This window comes from Oncorhynchus nerka, linkage group LG11 (genome assembly GCF_034236695.1).
Source record: "Oncorhynchus nerka isolate Pitt River linkage group LG11, Oner_Uvic_2.0, whole genome shotgun sequence".
Taxonomy (NCBI): Eukaryota; Metazoa; Chordata; class Actinopteri; order Salmoniformes; family Salmonidae; genus Oncorhynchus; species Oncorhynchus nerka.
The window spans coordinates 7,644,230-7,658,319 of NC_088406.1; the positions used below are offsets into that span (position 1 = coordinate 7,644,230).

The 14,090-nt window shown below is 34.6% G+C and overlaps 1 protein-coding gene across 1 annotated transcript in view; it reads left to right on the forward strand.

Moving 5' to 3' along the window:
* LOC135574087 (1,4-alpha-glucan-branching enzyme-like) overlaps positions 1 to 14,090 on the forward strand; it is a 109,456-nt gene that overhangs the window by 11,826 nt on the left and 83,540 nt on the right. The gene's annotated exons all lie outside the window — the stretch shown is intronic.

Genomic DNA, 14,090 nt, shown 5'->3' on the forward strand with positions numbered 1-14,090 from the left:
ACTACTATTGTTACTGTTACTACTACTACTATTGTTACTGCTACTACTACTACTATTGTTACTGCTACTACTACTACTATTGTTACTGTTACTGCTACTACTACTACTATTGTTACTGCTATTGTTACTGCTACTACTATTGTTACTGTTACTGCTACTACTATTGTTACTGCTACTACTACTACTATTGTTACTGCTACTACTACTACTATTGTTACTGTTACTGCTACTACTACTGTTACTGCTACTACAATTGTTACTGTTACAACTACTACTGTTGTTACTGTTACTGCTACTACAATTGTTACTGTTACTGTTACTACTAGTGTTACTGTTACTGCTACTACTATTGTTACTGCTACTACTACTACTATTGTTACTGTTACTACTACTACTATTGTTACTGCTACTAATACTACTATTGTTACTGCTTCTACTACTACTATTGTTGCTGTTGCTACTACTACATTGTTACTGCTACTACTATTGTTACTGTTGCTGCTACTACTATTGTTACTGCTGCTGTACTACTGTTGTTTGTTACTACTACTACTATTGTTACTGTTACTACTACTACCATTGTTACTGCTACTACTACTACTATTGTTACTGCTACTACTACTACTACTATTGTTACTGTTACTACTACTACTATTGTTACTGTTACTACTACTACTATTGTTACTGTTACTACTACTACTATTGTTACTGTTACTACTACTATTATTGTCACTGTTACTACTATTGTTACTGTTACTACTACTACTATTGTCACTGTTACTACTACTACTATTGTTACTGCTACTACTACTACTATTGTTACTGCTACTGCTACTACTATTGTTACTGCTACTACTATTGTTACTGTTACTACTACTACTATTGTTACTGTTACTACTACTACTACTATTGTTACTGCTACTGCTACTACTATTGTTACTGTTACTACTACTACTACTATTGTTACTGCTACTACTATTGTTACTGCTACTACTATTGTTACTGCTACTACTAGTGTTACTGTTACTACTACTACTATTGTTACTGCTACTACTACTACTAGTGTTACTGTTACTACTACTACTGTTGTTACTGTTACTACTATTGTTACTGTTACTACTAGTGTTACTGTTACTACTAGTGTTACTGTTACTACTACTACTATTGTTACTGTTACTACCACTACTACTACTATTGTTACTGTTACTACTACTACTATTGTTACTGTTACTACTACTACTATTGTTACTGCTACTACTATTGTTACTGCTACTACTAGTGTTACTGTTACTACTACTACTATTGTTACTGCTACTACTATTGTTACTGCTACTACTAGTGTTACTGTTACTACTACTACTATTGTTACTGTTACTACTACTACTATTGTTACTGTTACTACTACTACTATTGTTACTGTTACTACTACTATTATTGTCACTGTTACTACTATTGTTACTGTTACTACTACTACTATTGTCACTGTTACTACTACTGCTATTGTTGCTGTTGCTGCTGCTACTACTATTGTTGCTGCTGCTGCTGCTACTATTGTTGCTGCTGCTGCTACTACTATTGTTGCTGTTGCTACTACTGCTATTGTTGCTGTTGCTGCTACTGCTACTGTTGTTACTGTTACTGCTGCTGTTGTTGCTGTTTACTGCTGCTACTGTTGTTGCTGCTGCTGCTACTACTGTTGTTACTGTTACTGCTGCTACTGTTGTTGCTGTTGCTACTGTTGTTTGCTGCTGCTGCTGTTGTTGCTGCTGCTGCTGCTATTGTTGTTGCTGCTACTACTATTGTTACTGTTACTGCTACTGCTACTATTGTTACTGCTACTGCTACTACTATTGTTACTGTTACTGCTGCTGCTACTGTTGTTGCTGTTGCTGCTACTACTATTGTTGCTGTTGCTGCTATTGTTACTGTTACTGCTGCTACTATTGTTACTGCTACTACTATTGTTACTGCTACTACTATTGTTACTGTTACTACTACTACTATTGTTACTACTACTACTACTAGTGTTACTGTTGCTACTACTACTGGTGTTGCTGTTGCTACTGTTGTTACTGTTGCTACTGGTGTTGCTGTTGCTACTGGTGTTGCTGTTACTACTACTACTATTGTTACTGTTACTGCTGCTACTATTGTTGCTGCTGCTACTGCTACTATTGTTACTGCTACTGCTACTGTTATTGTTGCTGTTGCTACTACTGCTGTTTGTTACTGCTACTACTATTGTTGCTGCTACTACTACTACTATTGTTACTACTACTACTACTACTGTTGTTGCTGTTGCTGCTACTACTATTGTTACTGCTACTACTATTGTTACTGCTACTACTATTGTTGCTTTGTTACTGCTACTACTATTGTTACTGCTGCTGCTATTGTTGCTGTTACTACTACTACTATTGTTGCTGTTACTGCTACTACTATTGTTACTGTTACTACTACTACTATTGTTACTGCTACTACTATTGTACTGTTACTACTGTTGTTACTGTTACTACTACTGCTACTATTGTTACTTACTACTACTACTATTGTTTGCTACTGCTACTACTATTGTTGCTGTTTGCTGCTACTACTATTGTTACTGTTACTACTGCTACTACTATTGTTGCTGTTGTTACTACTGCTGCTATTGTTACTGTTACTACTACTACTGTTGTTGTTACTGCTGCTGCTGCTACTATTGTTGCTGCTGCTACTGCTACTGTTGTTACTGTTACTGCTGCTACTATTGTTGCTGTTACTACTACTACTATTGTTACTGTTGCTGCTACTACTATTGTTACTGTTGCTACTACTACTATTATTGCTGCTGCTACTATTGTTGCTGTTACTACTACTACTATTGTTACTGTTGCTACTATTGTTGCTGTTGCTACTACTGTTGTACTACTACTACTACTACTATTGTTACTGCTACTACTACTACTATTGTTACTGTTACTACTACTACTATTGTTACTGTTACTACTACTACTATTGTTACTGCTGCTACTGCTACTATTGTTACTGTTACTACTACTACTATTGTTACTGTTACTACTATTGTTACTGTTACTACTGGTGTTACTGTTACTACTATTGTTGCTACTACTACTACTATTGTTACTGCTGCTACTACTACTATTGTTACTACTATTGTTACTGCTACTACTGCTACTATTGTTACTGCTACTACTACTACTATTGTTACTGTTACTGCTACTACTATTGTTACAACTGCTACTATTGTTGCTGCTACTATTGTTACTGCTTGTTGCTACTATTGTTGCTGTTACTACTGCTGCTATTGTTGCTGTTACTGCTACTACTATTGTTGCTGTTGCTACTACTGCTATTGTTGCTGTTGCTACTGCTGCTGTTGTTGCTGTTGCTGCTACTACTATTGTTGCTGCTGCTGCTACTATTGTTGTCACTGTTGCTGCTGTTGTTGCTGTTACTGCTGCTGCTATTGTTACTGCTACTACTGTTGTTGCTGCTACTGCTGCTGCTGTTGTTTACTATTGTTGCTGCTGCTGCTACTGTTGTTGTTACTGCTACTGCTACTACTATTGTTACTGTTGCTGCTACTACTATTGTTACTGCTGCTACTGCTGCTGTTGTTGCTGCTGCTGCTGCTACTGTTGTTACTGTTGCTACTACTACTACTATTGTTACTGCTGCTGCTGCTACTATTGTTACTGTTACTACTACTGCTGTTGTTGCTGTTACTGCTATTGTTGCTGTTACTACTATTGTTACTGTTACTACTATTGTTACTGCTACTACTACTACTATTGTTACTGTTACTACTACTACTATTGTTACTGCTACTACTATTGTTACTGCTACTACTACTACTATTGTTACTGCTACTACTACTACTATTGTTACTGTTACTACTACTACTATTGTTACAACTACTACTATTGTTACAACTACTACTATTGTTACTGTTGTTACTACTACTACTATTGTTACTACTACTACTATTGTTACTGTTACTACTACTACTATTGTTACTGTTACTACTACTACTATTGTTACTGTTACTACTACTACTATTGTTACTGTTACTACTACTACTATTGTTACTACTACTACTACTATTGTCACTGTTACTACTATTGTTACTGTTACTACTACTACTATTGTTACTGCTACTACTACTACTATTGTTACTGCTACTACTACTACTATTGTTACTGTTACTACTACTACTACTATTGTTACTGTTACTACTACTACTACTATTGTTACTGTTACTGCTACTACTATTGTTACTGCTACTACTACTACTATTGTTACTGCTACTACTACTACTATTGTTAATGTTACTGCTACTACTATTGTTACTGTTACTACTACTACTATTGTTACTGTTACTGCTACTACTACTGTTACTGTTACTACTACTACTATTATTACTGCTACTACTATTGTTACTGTTACTACTACTACTATTGTTACTGTTACTACTAGTGTTACTGTTACTACTACTATTGTTACTACTACTACTATTGTTACTGCTACTACAATTGTTACTGTTACAGCTACTACTATTGTTACTGTTACTGCTACTACAATTGTTACTGTTACAACTACTACTGTTGTTACTGTTACTGCTACTACAATTGTTACTGTTACTGTTACTACTAGTGTTACTGTTACAACTACTACTATTGTTACTGTTACTGCTACTACAATTGTTACTGTTACTGTTACTACTAGTGTTACTGTTACTACTACTACTATTGTTACTGTTACTACTACTACTATTGTTACTGTTACTACTACTACTATTGTTACTGTTACTACTACTACTATTGTTACTGTTACTACTACTACTACTATTGTTACTGTTACTACTACTACTATTGTTACTGTTACTACTACTACTATTGTTACTACTACTACTATTATTGTCACTGTTACTACTATTGTTACTGTTACTACTACTACTATTGTCACTGTTACTACTACTACTATTGTTACTGTTACTGCTACTACTACTACTATTGTTACTGTTACTACTACTACTACTATTGTTACTGTTACTACTACTACTACTACTATTGTTACTGCTACTGCTACTACTATTGTTACTGCTACTGCTACTACTATTGTTACTGCTACTGCTACTACTATTGTTACTACTACTACTACTATTGTTACTGCTACTGTTACTACTATTGTTACTGCTACTACTACTACTATTGTTACTGTTACTACTATTGTTGCTGCTACTACTATTGTTACTGCTACTACTACTACTATTGTTACTGCTGTTACTACTACTACTATTGTTACTGTTACTGCTACTACTAATGTTAATACTACTATTGTTACTGTTACTGCTACTACTACTACTATTGTTACTGTTACTGCTACTACTGGTGTTACTGTTACCGCTACTACTATTGTTACTGTTACTGCTACTACTGTTGTTACTGCTACTACTACTACTATTGTTACTGCTGCTACTACTACTACTACTATTGTTACTGTTACTACTACTATTGTTACTGGTACTACTATTGTTACTATTGTTACTGGTACTACTATTGTTACTACTACTACTACTACTATTGTTACTGTTACTGCTGCTACTACTACTATTGTTACTGTTACTACTATTGTTACGGTTACTACTATTGTTACTGTTACTACTATTGTTGCTGCTACTACTATTGTTACTGCTACTACTACTACTATTGTTACTGCTGCTACTACTACTACTATTGTTACTGTTACTGCTACTACTGGTGTTACTGCTACTACTACTACTATTGTTACTGCTGCTACTACTACTACTACTATTGTTACTACTACTACTATTGTTACTGCTACTACTATTGTTACTGGTACTACTATTGTTGCTGCTACTACTATTGTTACTGCTGCTACTACTACTACTATTGTTACTGTTACCGCTACTACTATTGTTACTGTTACTGCTACTACTGTTGTTACTGCTACTACTACTACTATTGTTACTGCTGCTACTACTACTACTACTATTGTTACTACTACTACTATTGTTACTGCTACTACTATTGTTACTGGTACTACTATTGTTGCTGCTACTACTATTGTTACTGCTACTACTACTACTATTGTTACTGGTACTACTATTGTTACTGGTACTACTATTGTTACTGGTACTACTATTGTTGCTGCTACTACTATTGTTACTGCTACTACTACTACTATTGTTACTGCTGCTACTACTACTACTATTGTTACTGCTACTACTACTACTATTGTTACTGCTGCTACTACTACTACTATTGTTACTGTTACTGCTACTACTGGTGTTACTGTTACTGCTACTACTAATGTTACTACTACTATTGTTACTGTTACTGCTACTACTACTACTATTGTTACTGTTACTGATACTACTGGTGTTACTGTTACTGCTACTACTACTACTATTGTTACTGCTAATACTATTGTTACTGTTACTGCTACTACTATTGTTACTGGTACTACTATTGTTACTGCTACTGCTACTACTATTGTTACTGTTACCGCTACTACTATTGTTACTACTACTACTACTACTACTATTGTTACTGTTACTGCTACTACTATTGTTACTGCTACTGCTACTACTATTGTTACTGTTACTGCTACTACTATTGTTACTGCTACTACTACTACTACTATTGTTACTGCTACTACTACTACTATTGTTACTGCTACTACTACTACTATTGTTACTGTTACTACTACTACTATTGTTACTGCTACTACTATTGTTACTGCTACTACTATTGTTACTGCTACTACTATTGTTACTGCTACTTCTACTACTATTGTTACGGTTACTGCTACTATTGTTACTGTTACTACTACTACTATTGTTACTGTTACTACTACTACTATTGTTACTGTTACTGCTACTACTATTGTTACTGTTACTACTACTACTCCTATTGTTACTGTTACTGCTATTGTTACTGCTACTACTATTGTTACTGTTACTACTACTACTATTGTTACTGTTACTGCTACTACTATTGTTACTGCTACTACTACTACTATTGTTACTGTTACTACTACTACTACTATTGTTACTGTTACTGCTATTTCTACTACTATTGTTACTGCTACTACTACTACTATTGTTACTGCTACTACTACTACTATTGTTACTGTTACTACTACTACTACTATTGTTACTGCTACTACTATTGTTACTGCTACTTCTACTACTATTGTTACTGCTACTACTACTACTATTGTTACTGTTACTACTACTATTACTATTGTTACTGCTACTACTATTGTTACTGTTACTACTACTACTATTGTTACTGTTACTGCTACTACTATTGTTACTGTTACTGCTACTACTATTGTTACTGCTACTACTACTATTGTTACTGTTACTACTACTACTACTCTTGTTACTGTTACTGCTATTGTTACTGCTACTACTATTGTTACTGTTACTGCTACTATTATTGTCACTGTTACTACTATTGTTACTGTTACTACTACTACTATTGTCACTGTTACTACTACTACTATTGTTACTGTTACTGCTACTACTACTACTATTGTTACTGTTACTACTACTACTACTATTGTTACTGTTACTACTACTACTACTATTGTTACTGCTACTGCTACTACTATTGTTACTGCTACTGCTACTACTATTGTTACTGCTACTGCTACTACTATTGTTACTACTACTACTACTATTGTTACTGCTACTGTTACTACTATTGTTACTGCTACTACTACTACTATTGTTACTGTTACTACTATTGTTGCTGCTACTACTATTGTTACTGCTACTACTACTACTATTGTTACTGCTGTTACTACTACTACTATTGTTACTGTTACTGCTACTACTGGTGTTACTGTTACCGCTACTACTATTGTTACTGTTACTGCTACTACTGTTGTTACTGCTACTACTATTGTTACTGTTACTGCTACTACTGTTGTTACTGCTACTACTATTGTTACTGTTACCGCTACTACTATTGTTACTGTTACTGCTACTACTATTGTTACTGTTACTGCTACTACTACTGTTACTGTTACTGCTACTACTATTGTTACTGTTATTACTACTATTGTTACTGCTACTACTATTGTTACTGCTACTACTATTGTTACTGCTACTACTACTACTATTGTTACTGTTACTACTACTACTACTATTGTTACTGTTACTGCTATTGTTACTGCTACTACTATTGTTACTGTTACTGCTACTACTATTGTTACTGCTACTACTACTACTATTGTTACTGCTACTACTACTACTATTGTTACTGTTACTGCTACTACTATTGTTACTGTTACTACTACTACTATTGTTACTGTTACTGATACTACTACTGTTACTGTTACTGCTACTTCTACTACTATTGTTACTGTTATTACTACTATTGTTACTGCTACTACTATTGTTACTGCTACTACTACTACTATTGTTACTGTTACTGCTACTACTATTGTTACTGTTAATACTACTACTATTGTTACTGCTACTACTGCTATTGTTAATGTTACTGCTTCTACTACTACTATTGTTACTACTACTACTAGTGTTACTGTTACTAATATTGTTACTGTTACTACTACTACTATTGTTACTGTTACTACTATTGTTACTGCTACTACTACTACTATTGTTACTGTTACTACTATTGTTACTGTTACTACTATTGTTACTGTTACTACTATTGTTACTGTTACTACTATTGGTACTGTTACTACTATTGTTACTGTTACTACTACTACTACTATTGTTACTGTTACTACTATTGTTACTGTTACTACTATTGTTACTACTACTACTATTGTTACTGCTACTACTATTGTTACTGTTACTACTATTGTTACTACTACTACTATTGTTACTGTTACTACTATTGTTACTGCTACTACTATTGTTACTGTTACTACTATTGTTACTATTACTACTATTGTTACTGTTACTACTACTATTGTTACTGTTACTACTACTATTGTTACTGTTACTACTATTTTTACTATTACTACTATTGTTACTGTTACTACTACTATTGTTACTGTTACTACTACTATTGTTACTGTTACTACTACTACTATTGTTACTGTTACTACTATTGTTACTGCTACTACTACTACTATTGTTACTGTTACTACTATTGTTACTACTACTACTATTGTTACTGTTACTACTACTACTATTGTTACTGTTACTACTAGTGTTACTGTTACTACTATTGGTACTGTTACTACTATTGTTACTGTTACTACTACTACTATTGTTACTGCTACTACTATTGTTACTGTTACTACTATTGTTACTGTTACTACTAGTGTTACTGTTACTACTATTGGTACTGTTACTACTATTGTTACTGTTACTACTACTACTATTGTTACTGTTACTACTACTACTATTGTTACTGTTACTACTATTGTTACTGTTACTACTACTAATATTGTTACTGCTACTACTATTGTTACTGTTACTACTACTATTGTTACTGTTACTACTACTACTACTATTGTTACTGTTACTGCTATTGTTACTGCTACTACTATTGTTACTGTTACTACTACTACTATTGTTACTGTTACTGCTACTACTATTGTTACTGCTACTACTATTGTTACTGTTACTACTACTACTATTGTTACTGTTACTACTACTACTATTGTTACTGTTACTGCTACTACTATTGTTACTACTACTACTATTGTTACTGTTACTACTACTACTATTGTTACTGTTACTACTACTACTACTATTGTTACTGTTACTGCTATTGTTACTGCTACTTCTACTACTATTGTTACTGCTACTACTACTACTATTGTTACTGCTACTACTACTACTATTGTTACTGTTACTACTACTACTACTATTGTTACTGCTACTACTATTGTTACTGCTACTTCTACTACTATTGTTACTGCTACTTCTACTACTATTGTTACTGTTACTACTACTATTACTATTGTTACTGCTATTGTTACTGCTACTACTATTGTTACTGTTACTACTACTACTATTGTTACTGTTACTACTACTATTACTATTGTTACTGCTACTACTATTTTTACTGCTACTACTACTACTAGTGTTACTGTTACTGCTACTACTACTACTAGTGTTACTGTTACTGTTACTACTATTGTTTCTGTTACTGCTACTACTATTGTTACTGTTACTGCTACTACTATTGTTACTGTTACTGCTACTACTATTGTTACTGCTACTACTACTACTAGTGTTACTGTTACTACTACTACTACTATTGTTACTGTTACTGCTAATTGTTACTGCTACTACTATTGTTACTGTTACTGCTACTACTATTGTTACTGCTACTACTACTACTATTGTTACTGCTACTACTATTGTTACTGTTACTACTACTACTATTGTTACTGTTACTGCTACTACTACTGTTACTGTTACTGCTACTACTACTACTATTGTTACTGTTATTACTACTATTGTTACTGCTACTACTATTGTTACTACTACTACTATTGTTACTGCTACTACTATTGTTACTGTTACTACTATTGTTACTCTTACTACTATTGTTACTGTTACTACTACTACTATTGTTACTGTTACTACTATTGTTACTCTTACTACTAGTGTTACTCTTACTACTAGTGTTACTGTTACTACTATTGTTACTGTTACTACTACTACTATTGTTACTGTTACTACTACTACTATTGTTACTGTTACTACTATTGTTACTGTTACTACTATTGTTACTGTTACTACTAGTGTTACTGTTACTACTATTGTTACTGTTACTACTACTACTAGTGTTACTGTTACTACTACTACTATTGTTACTGTTACTACTACTACTATTGTTACTGCTACTACTATTGTTACTACTACTACTATTGTTACTGCTACTACTATTGTTACTGCTACTACTATTGTTACTGCTACTACTATTGTTACTGTTACTACTATTGTTACTGTTACTACTATTGTTACTGTTACTACTACTATTGTTACTGTTACTGCTACTACTATTGTTACTGCTACTACTAGTGTTACTGTTACTACTATTGTTACTGTTACTACTACTACTATTGTTACTGCTACTACTATTGTTACTGTTACTACTATTGTTACTGTTACTACTACTACTATTGTTACTGTTACTGCTACTACTATTGTTACTGCTACTACTATTGTTACTGCTACTACTATTGTTACTACTACTACTACTACTATTGTTACTGTTACTACTACTACTATTGTTACTGCTACTACTATTGTTACTACTACTACTACTACTATTGTTACTGTTACTACTACTACTATTGTTACTGTTACTACTACTACTATTGTTACTGCTACTACTATTGTTACTGCTACTACTACTACTATTGTTACTGCTACTACTACTACTATTGTTACTGTTACTACTACTACTATTGTTACTGCTACTACTACTACTATTGTTACTGTTACTACTACTACTATTGTTACTGCTACTACTACTACTATTGTTACTGTTACTGCTACTACTACTACTATTGTTACTGCTACTACTATTGTAACTGTTACTACTATTGTTACTGCTACTACTATTGTTACTGCTACTACTACTACTATTGTTACTGCTACTACTATTGTTACTGTTACTACTACTACTATTGTTACTGTTACTACTACTACTATTGTTACTGTTACTACTACTACTATTGTTACTGTTACTACTACTACTATTGTTACTACTACTACTATTGTTACTGTTACTACTACTACTATTGTTACTGCTACTACTACTACTATTGTTACTGTTACTACTACTACTATTGTTACTGTTACTACTACTACTATTGTTACAACTACTACTATTGTTACTGCTACTACTATTGTTACTGTTACTACTACTACTATTGTTACTGTTACTACTACTACTATTGTTACTGCTACTACTACTACTATTGTTACTGCTACTACTACTACTATTGTTACTGCTACTACTATTGTTACTGTTACTACTACTACTATTGTTACTGTTACTACTACTACTATTGTTACTGCTACTACTACTACTATTGTTACTGCTACTACTACTACTATTGTTACTGTTACTACTACTACTATTGTTACTGTTACTACTACTACTATTGTTACTACTACTACTATTGTAACTGTTACTACTATTGTTACTGCTACTACTACTACTATTGTTACTGTTACTACTACTACTACTATTGTTACTGTTACTACTATTGTTACTGTTACTACTATTGTTACTGTTACTACTGATGGAGAGGAGACAAGAAGGACGCTGCTATTTGCCATTTAGCAGATGTTTTTATCCATTCAAAGGTCTAGCCAACAACTGATCATGCAATTTTTATTTTTTATTTTGTTTAACCGTTATTTAACCGGACAACTCTTATTTACAAAGACAACCTTCCACCAAAAGGCAAAATGGCCTCCCGCGGGGACAGGGGATAAAAAATAAAATAGGACAAAACACACATCACAACAAGAGAGACAACACACCACTCCATAAAGAGAGACCTAAGACAACAATGCAGCAACACACATGACAACAACATAGTAGCAACACAACATGGCAGCAGCACAATATGGTAGCAGCACACAACATGGTACAAACATAATTGGGCACAGACAACAGAACAAAAGGCAAGAAGATAGAGACAACAATACATCCAAATCACATGGTGCCAGCGCATTGAATTCTTTCAGTAGTGTATCAATTTTTTGTATTTCTTTATTTTATCTTTATTTAACTAGGCGTGTCAGTTAAGAACAATTTCTTATTTTCAATGACAGCCTAGGAACAGTGGTTTAACTGCCTTGTTCAGGGGGCAGAACATCAGATTTTTACCTTGTCAGCTCGGGGATTCGATCTAGCAACCTTTCGGTTACTGGGCCAGCGCTCTAACCACTAGGCTACCCGCCTCCCCAATCAATACATTGCCTTGGTTGTTCTGCATAGTGAGCATGATTCTGACTTTGGTTTAATGTTGCCTCATTCCCCCCAGACCAAAGGGCTCAGTTGCTATTGGTGTTTAGAGGTGGGTTTGGAGGTTGTGTTTGAGCTATGCGTTAGTAGGGTAGTGGGCGGGCAGTGTTCCTCTCCCAACTAGATCAGTCTATTGAGGGTATATCCCAAATTGCACCCTAAGTACAGCTAAGTGAGTGAAGGGCCTGTAGGTGAACATACAGGCAGCAGGTACTTGGGTTAACATGTCTGTGTAGTGATGTTAGACGGAGTTAACATGGCTGTGTAATGTTAGACTGGGTTAACATGGCTGTGTAATGTTAGACTGGGTTAAACACGGAACAGTGTTTGTTGACCCTGTCTCCAGCAGCACCCTGTTCCCTATGTAGTGCACTACTTTTGACCAGGGCTATGTTCCCTATGTAGTGCACTACTTTTGACCAGAGCCCTATTCCCTATATAGTGCACTACTTTTGACCAGAGCCCTATTCCCTATGTAGTGCACTACTTTTGACCAGAGCCCTATTCCCTATGTAGTCCACTACTTTTGACCAGAGCCCTATTCCCTATGTAGTGCACTACTTTTGACCAGGGCCCTATTCCCTATATAGTGCACTACTTTTGACCATAGCCCTGTTCCCTATGTAGTGCACTACTTTTGACCAGGGCCCTATTCCCTATATAGTGGACTACTATAGACCAGAGCCCTATTCCCTATATAGTGCACTACTTTTGACCAGGGCCCTATTCCCTATATAGTGCACTACTTTTGACCAGGGCCCTATTCCCTATGTAGTGCACTACTTTTGACCAGGGCCCTATTCCCTATGTAGTGCACTACTTTTGACCAGGGCCCATACGTAATAGGGTGCCGTTTAGCATGTATCCAGCTACTGTTAACGTGTTATTAGGGGAGATTAACAATGTCACCCGGACAACTATTTATAGCTCAGTCCGGTTTCCCACGATGCCTTACTCCCCCCTCCCCCCCAGCCAATTACATAGCTAGAATATTCACTGTTGAGCGAGAGATAAGCTCTTTTGTGATTGGGCAGACAGGCGGAGGGATAGAGGGAGGATTGGATGGGATGGAGGTTAGGG